Source organism: Neofelis nebulosa, chromosome 5 (assembly GCF_028018385.1).
Source record: "Neofelis nebulosa isolate mNeoNeb1 chromosome 5, mNeoNeb1.pri, whole genome shotgun sequence".
NCBI lineage: Eukaryota > Metazoa > Chordata > Mammalia > Carnivora > Felidae > Neofelis > Neofelis nebulosa.
In genome coordinates, this window is record NC_080786.1 from 19,715,967 (window position 1) to 19,729,051 (window position 13,085).

Consider the following 13,085-nt stretch of genomic DNA (forward strand, 5'->3'; position numbering starts at 1 on the left):
CTTTTGCTGCTGTTGCCTGACCCCTTGTGAAATCCTGTTTTGCTCAGAGACTTGGCTCTCCTGCCACGCCAAGTCTTCAGCAGGACTTCTTGCGCTATGCACCTGGAGAAAGCCTTCTATACCTCGGGGGCATCTCAGAAATTCCACCCTAAACTGTGACCTACTACTGCTGTGTACTTGGTGAAGAGCCAAGGCAAGGGGCTGAAGAGATTTGCCCTGTTGGAAGACTTTAAGCATGCTAGTCTATCAGGCTGGTCCACACATAGCCATTAAAAGTTCCATTGGTTTCTTCTCAGTCCTGTGGTGAATTCCTTCTCCCACTGCTCCTCTAGGGATAAAAGCAATCGTGGTTGTCCTCTCTCTTCAGGAGGGATCTTCACTTCCTTAAATTCGGTTCCCTTTTGATTCTTTGCATCCTCAGTTCTTTGAAACTATGATTTTGTAGTTTTTCAGGTTTGTCCTTATTTTTAGGATAAAAGGGATAGTTTCTTGCTCCTTGTAGTTCCTTACATGCTAATTGGAAGTAGAAGTCTTCTATCCAAATAGGAGACCTAGCTGGTAAAAAAAACTTACCTGAATTTGGATTTTAGGCAAAAGGAAGCTACATAAATGATATTTTTAGTCCATAAATCATTCTGCATTGGTGCATTTGTTATGTATGTGTCAGGAATTGTTAGAGACCTTGGGACGAGGTCCCAAGATGGATGAGATAAATTCCCTGCCCTCAAGAAATCTGCACATTTTAGGGGATATGAACATTTAGAGGAAATATGTTTAAACATTTAGTTTTAGATGATAGCAAATACATCAAAAGAAACCAGATTTAGACAGATATATTAGACACAGTTTGTGCACTATCTTGGATTTGCTTAGCCTCACCTGCCTGTATATTCAACCTGGGTGTTGATTTCTTTGGCTGGATTGGATCTAGCAATTGCTTAAACCATCTCTGCAGTTGTAAAGCTGCCACAGGGTAAGGAGGCCCCATCTGTGGTGCCAACCAAATAGGAGAAGCTCCTATCCATTCCCTACCTGGAATGGGTGCTTGGAGTCTACGGCTTGTTCAGTGGCTTCCTAGAAGAGCCACTTTTTACAACCTGGAAGTATGAAGAAGTTAAAACCTTGAAGAACATCATATCCATTAGAATGGTTAAAAAACAACAACAACAGGGGTGCCTGGGTGGCTCGGTCGGTTAAGCGTCCGACTTGAGCTCAGGTCATGATCTCATGGTCTGTGAGTTCGAGCCCCATGTTGGGCTCTGTGCTGACAGCTCAGAGCCTGGAGCCTGCTTCCGATTCTGCGTCTCCCTCTCTCTCTGTTCCTCCCCCACTCATGCTCTGTCTCTCTCTGTCTCTCAAAAATAAATTTAAAAAATGTAAAAAAAGAATTAAAAAAAAAAACAACAGAAAATAAGTGTTGGCAAGGATGTGAAGAAAACTGGAAACCTTGTGTGTGGTTGTTGGGAATGTAAAATGGTGCAGTCACTGTGGAAAACAGTATGGCAGCTTGTTAAATAAAAAGGGATTAACATGATACAGCTATTCAATTTATTTTTTTTAATTTTTAACTTTTATGCACTTTTGAGAGGCAGAGAAAGTGCAAGTGGGGGCAGGGAAGAGAGAGAGAGGGAGACAGAATGTGAAGCAGGCTCCCATTGGTACAGAGTCTGACATGGGGCTCAAACCCACGAACTTTGGGGTCATGAGCTGAGCCGAAATCAGAAGCTTAACTGACTGAGCCACTCAGTCCCCCTCAACTATTCACTTTTTATGTGTACGTCCAGAAGAATGGAACGGAAAGTCTTGAAGAGGAATTTGTACACCAGTGTGCATTGAAGCATTATTCACAATAGCCAAGAGGCAGAAGCAATCTAAGGGTCCATCACGGGGGAATAGATAAACAAAGTGTGGTATATTTGTACAATGGAATATTACTCAGCCTTACGAAGGAAGGAAGTCCTGTCACATGTTGCAGCATGGTTGAACCTTAAGGACCTTATGTTAATTGAAACAAGCTAGTCACAAATAGACCAGTACTGTGTATAGATTTATGTGAGCTACCTACAGTAGTTAAAGTACAACAGTGGTTGCCAGGAGATGGGAGGGGAGAAAAGGAGATTTGTGGCCTTCAGGGAATAGAATTTGCAAAACAGAAGAGCTCTGGAGATGGGCTGCACAATAATGTGGATGTACTTAATATGAAACTATACATTCAGTAATGGCCAACATGGTAACTTTTACGTATATTTTACCACAGTTAAAAAAACCCACAATCTTATGAAGTAGAATTCAAATAATCACAGACAGGAGATTGGGAAGAGCTAGAAGAAAAATTGCACACTCTTTGTCTCCCTTACAGTGACAAACTATTTGGAGACAGAGTAACTTCATATGGCCCTTATGGAGAATGTGAGAACAAACAACCAGCTGTGTTTTGTTTCGTTTTGTGTTTTTCTTTCTTTTTTTTCCTTTTTTTGTTTGAGAAGTTGTGGCTAGCAGAATAATACATTCCCCTGGCATATGCTATCTTATTCATGATCTTCCTTGTCTTTTACTCTCACTCTTCCTTAGAATTTCAACCTCACCTATCTCTAACTTGACACAATTGATAGTTGACTCTTAATCAAATTTTATTTTCTAGGGAATCCAGTCTTAGGCATGTGCATTTGTAATATTGTAGATGATTTATTAAGGGCAGCATTTTAGAAGAGATCCTGTGTGAGCTGAGCTTGGATAAGGAAGTAGGAGAGAGAGATTTTCAAGAAGTGCATTTCAGGGGTGCCTGGGTGGCTCAGTCGGTTGAGCGTCCGACTTCAGCTCAGGTCATGATCTCACAGTCTGTGAGTTCGAGCCCCGTGTCGGGCTCTGTGCTGACAGCTCAGAGCCTGGAGCCTGCTTTGGATTCTGTGTCTCCCTCTCTCTCTTCCCCTCCCTTGCTCATGCTCTGTCTCTCTCTGTCTCAAAAATAAATAAAAACATTAAATTTTTTTTATTTTTATTTTTTTTAATTTTTTTTTTCAACGTTTTTATTTATTTATTTTTGGGACAGAGAGAGACAGAGCATGAACGGGGGAGGGGCAGAGAGAGAGGGAGACACAGAATCGGAAACAGGCTCCAGGCTCCGAGCCATCAGCCCAGAGCCTGACGCGGGGCTCGAACTCACGGACAGTGAGATCGTGACCTGGCTGAAGTCGGACGCTTAACCGACGGCGCCACCCAGGCGCCCCATTAAATTTTTTTTAAAAAGTGCATTTCAGATCAACAGCAAGTACAAAGGCCTTGAGGTGGGAGAAAGGTTGGTACTTCTGAGGATTTTCAAGAAGGATAATATAGTTGGCATGACATTCAAAATAAAGTGCTGACAGTGGAGAGAGGGAGTCATGTCCCCAATCAGTTGGGTCCTTGGATGCATGGGAAAGATTCTGAATTTGATTCTAAATGGTGGGAAGCCAGTGGAGGAGGGCTCTATCATCTGAGATACAGCTATAAAAATACCTTTCTGGCTAAAATTAAAAAATGAACAGTAAAATATGTTGGTAAGGATGTGGTGAAATTATAAACTTGTTTGTAAATCATAACAGAGAATTGGAGATTTCTTGATGGATTGCTAGTGGGAATGTAAAATGATGCAGCTGCTGAAGAAAACAATTGGGTAGTTTGTTAAAGTTTAAATCTTAAGACAGCTATTGCACTCCTACATGTGTATCTCTCCTCCCTGCACCCAAATTGAAAACACAGAATCAAACAAAACTTATCACACATTAGGAGAACTATTCATAATTGCCAGCTGCAAAAACAATCTAAATGTCCATCGATTGAAGAATAGGTAAACAAGATGTGGTAGAAACTTATAACAGAATATTATTTAACCATATGAATGTCTGATATGTGCTGTGTGTATGAACCTTGAAAGCTTCCAAGTGGAAGAAACCAGGTACAGAAGGTAATATATTTTATGATGGATATGAAATACCCAGAATAGTAAATCCATAGAGACAGAAAGCAGTTGGTTGGTGGTCTGGTCCTGGGGGGAGGGGGAATGCAGAGTGAACATCAACGGGTGCAGAGTTTTCTCTGAGGGTAAGAAAAACGTTTTGGAGTTGATGATCGTACAATATACGAAAGTACTAAACGTCACTAAATTGTACACTTAAAAGTGATTAACTCCAGGTTGTGTGAATTTCACCTTAATTAAAAAAAAAAATGAAAAGATCTTTCTGGATTGTCTGAGGAGATAAGATAGAAGCAGGGAAACCAGTTAGAGGATTGCATTAGTGCAGGCAAGAGATGACAGTAGCTTGGGCTAAGGTGGTGGTAATGAGGAATCTCCTTTCTTGGGGATGAAATGAATGTGGAAAGGGAGGAAGTGTGAGGGGCCAGATGAAGCCAGTGAAGTGGATAATTTGTGAATCAAGTCTACAAACACTGTGTACCCAGTCAGCAACTTCCATTTCTGTGAGTCCTTCATATCTCACAGGACCAAGGCCCACATGATTAGTCAGAACCTTGAATAACCTAAAATCAAGCAACTTGGTTTCTTCTACACTCTGTTGCCTATTTTATTGTTGATGGTTTCTTATCAGTATTAATGTTAGTGGAAGAGGAAACTAAGGTGTATCTTCTTGTAGCATTGCTTCTCCTGACCTTTTGGATACAAGGAAACTGTGCTTTAATCATTAGATACTTTATTGGTGCCTGCAATGGTAACACCTTTTTTAAATGTACCCTTTGCTTTAGAAATTCGTTTGAGGGCCACATGGATGTTTTGCGATTTCAGGATGATTCTGGTAATTCCTCAGTTTTGTTACAGTTTTGCTGAAGGAGTCCTTTTTACCTGTTGACATTACTTACGGCTTTCCCACTGGGACTGGGACATGTTATAAACCATTTGAGCCTCTGCAAAGTATGGTTAAAACCTCAAGGAGGGCTTGGATTTTTCATTTACTTGATTTTTATTAACAAAGAATAAACAAGGTATAAACTTGAGCCTTTTTCAAGGAGTCAAATCATTGTGTATAAAGGCACCAATACGAGAAAATTTGATTAGTGTAGCTTGCTGTTTTGATCAGCTTTCCATGTAAATTTTGTTACATCAGTTTTACTCTTGCCTGGGTCAAGATTGTGAGGCTTTTAGGCAAGCCTAGATAAATGCAAATGACATGAGGTAGTAATTAGGAGGGTAAAAACCCTGCTACCCTTCATTGTGTGGATGCAAGGCAATTCAGTATGTTGTTGTTGTTTTGTTGTTGTCTATTTGTCCTTGAGAGAGAGAGAGAGAGAGAGAGAGAGAGAGAGAAAGCAAGCAGGGGAGGGGCAGAGAGAGAGGGAGAGCTGTCAGCGCAGAGCCTGACGTGGGGCTCGAACTCAGGAACCGTGAGATCATGACCTGAGCCGAAGTCGGACGCTCAACCAACTGAGCCACGCAGGTGCCCCCAGCTCAGTATCTTAACGGTATTTTTGCAGTGGTGTTAGTGGAGTGAATGACGATCTGGAAGGGTGCTAAGGAAAGTGCCCCTATGGCAAGCAGTTGAGGTAGATATGCTCACTTTTCCTGAGGACCAAGATTAGGAGCTTTGTTCAGTGTTTGTTTTTCTAACCAACATGATACTATTCCCGCAAAAGGGGGAAAAAACTGAGATCAGAGACTATGCACACACGGTGAGTGTAAGTGATTTCCAAGCTGACAGAAGGTAAGGATCACCTCTGGGCGACAATGCATTAAAGCCTTTTTCTCTCTCTCAAGTTGCTGCAGATCAATCAGTACCTCTGTACAATGGAAACTATTCCATAAAAAGGAAACTGGGATAGAAAGATACTGAAATATATTTTATTGGAAAATAGCAAGCCCGTGCTCTCTAAGTTAGCAGTTTAACTTTTCAGTGCTGGAATATAAAAATAGGTCAAGAGACCTATTAAAATAGATCATGGTGAGGCTGTTTCCAGTGACTGTCATGGATAAGCCAGCAGCAGCATGTCATAGATAATATCGGTCGTCTTCGGAGAGTCTCAGCTCTAACTAGATAGGTTCAAAGTGGCAGTCATTCATAACCCTGTAGGTGGTGACTGATTCCCTTTAAGTCAATTTCTCTTCTCCCTCTGTCTAGTCTGCCACCCTCTTCATAGCCCGTTTCATCTTAATAATCAGCGCCTGGGAGGAAGTCAGGTGGTCATCCCTCTGAACTACCTTGCTCCCCAGCCAGAGTGTTGGTGATAAAAGTTGTTCGTCTGAGGCATTCCCTTAGCTATGTTGGAGATGGTGCTATAAAACTAGGGAGGCACATAGTACTTAGTAACATAGAATAAACCCTAAGCAGTTAAATTGGAAACAGTAACCTGGTGTGCTGTTCTTCAAAGGTGAATGGGTTGTAAATATTTGAAATTGGAAGATGGCACACAAAAATGTCCCAGATTCTCAACTTTCATTGAAGAATTTGTCATTCTGGAGCTGGGCTCACACATTACCATGATCAACTGTTAGGTAGCAGGCTCCGAGTTTTGAAGGCAAAACGTTCCTCTTAAAGGTTGTTTTCTCTCGTTTTCCTTTTCCTTTACCCCAAGTTAGCATTGCTGGTCTGCTGTCCTTGCCTGGGTCCTGTAGAAATTGGAGAACCCCAAATGAATGAATGCAAATTTTTTTCATAAAGTGGAGACACCTAATTAGAACAAGTTGGTTTTTTTCTATTTCCCTCCGCCTCCTGCTATGTTCTGCTTTTGAGGTTTGCTACCACAGAATGATAAATAGTGTGACTCACTCGAGAGAAGAGGTGTTGAAAAGAGAATTGTGGAGAGGGATGTTTCCTATAGCTATCCGCCTTGGAATATCTTAGATTGGATATGACTCCAACTGAAGAAGCTTGGGACAGGAGAAAATAATTACCTTTCTTGTCAAAACTGCTGCAGTCTTTCTGGAGGGCAGTTAATTAAGGAGTTTATAAAAAGCCTTAAAATTTTGTGTATCCTTTAACCCAGTAATTTCATTCCTAGAAACATTTTGAAGAAATCAGCAGACATGAAATCCAACATTTATTGTGAGGGTTTTGATACTTGGAGGAAATAAAATAGAGATACAACCTAAATATTTGTCAGTACGGTAAATTCTGGTATATCCTTATAAATTGAAGCTATCACTGGAAATATTTAAAGAATGTTCAGCAATGATATAAATGTCGAGCATACATTGTAAAATAGACAAAGGCAGTATGATTCCTCTTCTCTGAAACTATTTGTTTACAGGTACGAGGGGAAAAAGAAGGATTACATAACCAAATATTAATAATAATTATTTAGATTATGGACATGTATTTTTTTCTATAATTGGAAATTTTTGCCATGAATAAATAGGATTTTGTACAAGTAGAAAAAAATGGTTATTTTAACATTCTTTCCTCCTATTCCCCTTCTATTCCCCTGTAGATACCACCCTCTCAAACTTCAACAGATTCATAAGAATAAATACAAAGAATAGCAACCAAGTGGTTGATACTAGAGAATCTGAAGAGCCACCGAGCTGCTTGAGTTGAGGTTCTAGCTGAGATATTTTCTGGCTATATGAGCTTGAGCAGATACTTAGTCTTTCTTTGTGTCAATTTCCTCATCTGTGAAATGAATGTGTATTCATATATCACAGGGGTATTGTAAGGATTAAGTTAATATTATTATAATCTTAATTATAATTAAATTTATAATGGTATTTCATTAAACAATTCTATATTTTATATAATATAAATATTATAATTAAGTTAATATTTTAAAGCACTTAAAATAGAACCTAGTTTATATTAGATGCTTGGTGTTTATTGAATACATTAAATTTAGTGTGAGTTAGAGTAGAATGGCTATGACAAACCCTTTAAAAGTTACATTGTGCCATTTTGGGGGTATTACTCTGTTTCCTTTGGAGTTTTCAAAGGGACCAAAGACCATTTGTAGTTCATTGCGCTTTGCAAGGGCAGGTCAGAACTATTGGAAACACCTTTGACCACCTGGTACTGGTGGATCAAAAGATTCTAGAATCTTTTCTTTGAGAGCTCCCCAAGGATGGGATAGGACTCAAGAGCATTACTAGCGGGTTTAGACTGCAAGTGATACAACTTAATGGATCATTAAAGTAAAGGAGGCCCTAATCTCCATCCAGCTGCCAGGGTGCATATTTTGTCTGTCTCGGAAGAATCTGGAAACATTAATATAACAATCAAGTGGCAGTGTTTGGAGCCAAAGTTGTAAAAAACAAACTTGTTAGAGGTTCTCCTCACCACAAAACATATACAGATGAGGCTAACTTATATGCACTACTTTAGACACTGTGGGAAAGGAGATACTTTTATTTTAATAGAAAATATGCATTTCCTTACTTGGAAATAGCCCTGGGTTTGTGGCTTCCTTGCTTAAAGGAGCTTTGAACACCCTTCTCCTGACTTTGCAGCTGGAAATTACTTGATACATTGTAAGCACTCAATCTTTTCTTTTAAATTTTTTTTTAATGTTTATTTTTGACAGAGAGAAAGAGACATAGCATGAGCGGGGGAGGGGCAGAGAGAGAGGGAGACACAGAATCTGAAGCAGGCTCCAGGCTGTCAGCACAGAGTCCGATGCGGGGCTTGAACTCACGGACCGCGAGATCATGACCTGAGCTGAAGTCTGATGCTCAAGTGACTGAGCCACCCAGGCGCCCCTCAGATCTTTTTTTTAAAACAAGAGTAATAAAGTAGCTAGAGTTGATGTTTCAAGTAAATAATTTGCATTTTAGAAATTACAAGCATATAAATTCTAGTTTCAGCATATTGGGCATTGCCATCTGCCCACGCTTGTAATCATTTGACCAATATCCCCTCATCCTCTCCCTGAAATCTAGACATAATTCTAACTTTAGGCAAGTAGATAAAGTACACCTATTTCAAAGCCAAGGCCTACCACCAACACTTAAAAATACAGAGCTGTGTGTTGAACTTGCCAAACAAGTTGATTTCATGTTACTTACACGTGCTGGTCCTTCTGCTGAGACGCTTTATCTCTAGGTACTTGGGTGTTGCATTTCGGTCTCCGATCAAGTATCACTTGTCACGGATGCCTTACCCACCTACCTTAGATGAAAGAACAACCCCCTCCATGCTCCTACACTCGCACAGATGCACTCCCTAAATCTTTAACCTGGTTTCATTTTCCTCTAGGGCACTTAAAACTTGCCAAAATACCAAATGTTCACTTGTTTGTGTGTTTATTTTTGGTTGCTTCCTATTTGAAAGCATCATGCGAACAGGGACTGAATATAAATTGTATTCCCAGCATGCAGTCCTGTGCCTGGGCACAAAGTGGGTGCTCAATAACTATTTGAGGAAATGAACAAGCTAGTAAATGACCCTTCATTGAGAGCCTAAGGTTTTAACCTATTCTGATCATCTGGAAATACTGTCTCAGGTTATTTTCCAAATAGCCCTAAAGGAGAGAAGTATTACTTCAGTTTTTTAGAGCAAAATCAGGACCAGAGAGCTGAAGCAACTGCCAAAGCTTGCACAGGTAGAAGCAGTGAAGCTGTGGTTCCGCTCTAAGGGATTTCAAAGGCTGTGCTGCTGCCCTCTGGGCCCCGATCTGGTTCAGCTCTCATGTGACACCTGCCTTTCTCCTCTCAGCCGGAGTTTCTGCCATGGGACTTGTTGCATCCGGATGTAAGATTTGGAGTCCTATTTTGCCACCACCTGTTGGCCCTGATAAAGGGCTGGAATCCCATTCCTGAGCCCTGTCTACTAGTGGGGGGCACTTCTTTCTGGGCAGAGGTCCCCCATATTGTCTGCCTGCCCAGACTTACTACATTACTTCTGCCCCAAGGGGGATCCTGTTCAGGTTTCTAAGACTTCAACTCAGACCCTATTCAAGTGGAGGCCTCACCTGAGTTGTCTAAGGAACCCTTATTGAGTGTCCCATGATCCAAGCTCTAGACTTATAAGCTAGATAGTGGGAACAAGACAGACACAATCCTTGCCCACAAGGAGTTCCTAGTTTACTATTTAGCAGGAATGTCACTGGATAAATGATTATGATCAAGGTGCTTCTTCTGGATTGTTTTTTGCAGGGTCAACAAAGTTGGTCTTTAAGGGCCAGAGAGTAAGGCTTTGCGAGCCTTAAGGTCTCTTAGTGGGTAATCAACTCTGCCATTGTAGATCAAAAGAAGCCAGAGACAACACATGAATGAGAGACCCTGACTATGTCCCAGTATATGTTACTTAAAAAAACAGGAGGCGGGCTGGATTGAGCCTATAGGCCATACTTTGCTAACCTCTTTTCTGCTGTCAGTTTGGCTTTAGGGACAACTACATGTCCCACAATCGTATGCCAGGATGGTGTTAGGCTAGAGTTGACATGTGATTTTGGGAAGCAAAAATAAAATAGCATCCATCAAACTCTGAAAGACTTAGGTGGTTAGAGATGGAGAGAGGCATGGGTAGGTTCCAATTTATCTGGCTGAGTATCCAGCTCTTTTTTTTTGTCCCACCTTGACGCTGGTCCACTCTGAGACCCTTGACTATGAACCCAAAGAAGAATGACACTTGGAACAGAATCTGCCCCACTCATTACAAGCTTCCAGGTTTCTCTGAAAACAAACTTGTTGATTGGTATTGAGACTGGAGAGGAATTTTCTCCTTTGTTGGAACTTCCTTCTCCAGATCCTGCAACACCTGTCTAAGGCCCAACACCTCGACTAAACTTTTTTCCATTACACTCACAGTTCTTTCCTGATTGGACTGCTCTTGATGAAGTCCAGAAGTGTATAAGGTTTTCTCAGGTGAGCGCTCAGCCTTTGCTACTAAGAATTTTTCCCGCTGACTCTATTTTCATTTCTCCTTATCTCTTCTAGGTCTTTTGCTTACTTGATCTTTGGTCTTTATTTTAATTTTCATTATTATTCTATACTTGATCTAAACCTGGAATGGGTATGAAATTTGATAAAGCAACTAAACCAAGTCATTCATCAAGTAAAGTGGACACACTCTTGACAACAGTCAACAGCCAATGTGTGTTTGCTTTTCCCCTTCTCCTTACAAGACTTGATGGAGGCCCTTGTTTGGGTGAGGCAAAAGCCTTGGATGTTGGGGTCAGACCAGTCCTGGGTCAAATCCTTTCACTCTCTGTAAGCCTCCTAAAGTTACTTAATGTATTAGAATCTGCATTTGTTCCCATGTCATGAGGAACACCTGCTGACGGATAATAGGGTGACTAGGTCACTATGTATTTGACACAGCTACTGGGCACTTCATAGCTGTGAGGTCTCCTGTCACTGTCCTTGGCCTGCTCCCCTGATGTATTGTTTTCAGCCTCACTTATCTCCCTGCTGTGCTGCATTCTGCCTATCACTGTGATAGCAAGGTGTTCCTCCTCTCGAGCCTGGCACCCCTAGACCTTTCTACCACAGCAGTGACTCATAATGAGAAACAATTCCCATGCAGGGATGTTGGCAGAGGAGGAGAGAAGATGGGAAGCCATGAGCCCCCAGTCTCTAACAGAACATAAAAATACAGGTGTTCTGGGGTGCCTGGGTGGCTCAGTCGGTTAAGTGTCCGACTTTGGCTCAGGTCATGATCTCGCGGTCCGTGAGTTCGAGCCCTGCGTCGGGCTCTGTGCTGACTGCTCAGAGCCTGGAGCCTGTTTCAGATTCTGTGCCTCCCTCTCTCTCTGACCCTCCCCCGTTCATGCTCTGTCTCTCTGTATCTCAAAAATAAATAAACATTAAAAAAAATACAGGTGTTCCAATAGGTACCCTGGGGAGGAAATGATAGCAATTCCTGTACCAGCAGACTATTTCTAGATAAAACAGGTAGATAGAACTGTTTCCCCTGGAATTATTTCCTAGAACTCTTTCATCAAAGAATCAAACCTTATATGGCTAACTGCTATTCTTCCATGAAACCTTTTCTGTTCCTTCTAGATCCAGAATTCTCTTGTATCTAAACTCACAGTGGGTGTCTGGGTGGCTCAGTTGGTTAAGCACCTGACTCTTGGTTTCTGCTCAGGTCACGATCTCGAGGTTTTGGGAGTTCAAGCCCCTCATTGGGCTTTGCACTGGCAGCATGAAGCCGCTTGAGATACTCTCTCCCTCTTTGTCTTCCCCTCCCCGACTCATGTTGTCTCAGTCTCTCTCAAAATAAACTTAAAAAAATTTAAACTCACATAATTCTTGATTGTTTGCTGACCATACAGATCATGCACACTAATAGATTGTAGCAGAGCAGTTAAGGTGGAGGTTAAAAGTTAAAATGTATAGACTGGGCCTTGACTAGATATATAAACTCAGGAACAATTACTTTCTCTTAGTATCCATTTTCTCATCTTCACAGTGGTAAAAATAATGGTATTTACTATTCTGACATAAGCTCTCTTGTTAGAATTCTAAGTATGTGCATAGCTAAGCTCTACCCCTCCCTTGTATGTGAATTCTCTAGGAGAAAATCTAGGTTTGATTTATCGAGCCTGTGTCTTTGATCTTTGTTGCAAATTCCCAAATCATGGCTGCTGAATGGATAAATACATGAGTGTACTTAGCTGATCCGATGAAAATGGCTCATCAGGGAAACAAAAGCAGATGAGTGTGCTTGGATATACTTGCTTCCTGGAGACATGTATTTAGGGTTGAAAACACCTTGTAGTGTGTTCAATCCATATGCCTTTAAATATTTAAGGTCCCAAATTGACCTCTTACTATGCTTTCTGCCTCTTGCTCTCAGAACTTACTTCTTACCCATTTTGAGCTAACCCCTACTGTCATCAGTCCCATAAAAGAAAATGAATGTGCTCGTTCCTAAATAAATAATGACACTGTTGCTAGTTTTGGGAGGGGGGTTCCACAAGGGATTCTTCCCATGTCTTATTGGAACAGTGAGGCATACAGAGAAAGGACTACTACATTCTTATGTGGAAATGGGAACAGACATCTCAAAAACAGATATTTCACATTGGTTTTGGGTGCTACTGACACATGTCTTAATTTACAGTTAGGGGGAAGCTCTAGGTTACAAAGCTGACATCTGAAGAAAAGACCTGAAATGGGGAATTTTGACAGTCTCTGCCTTTCTCCATTACCTCACGGATGATGGATA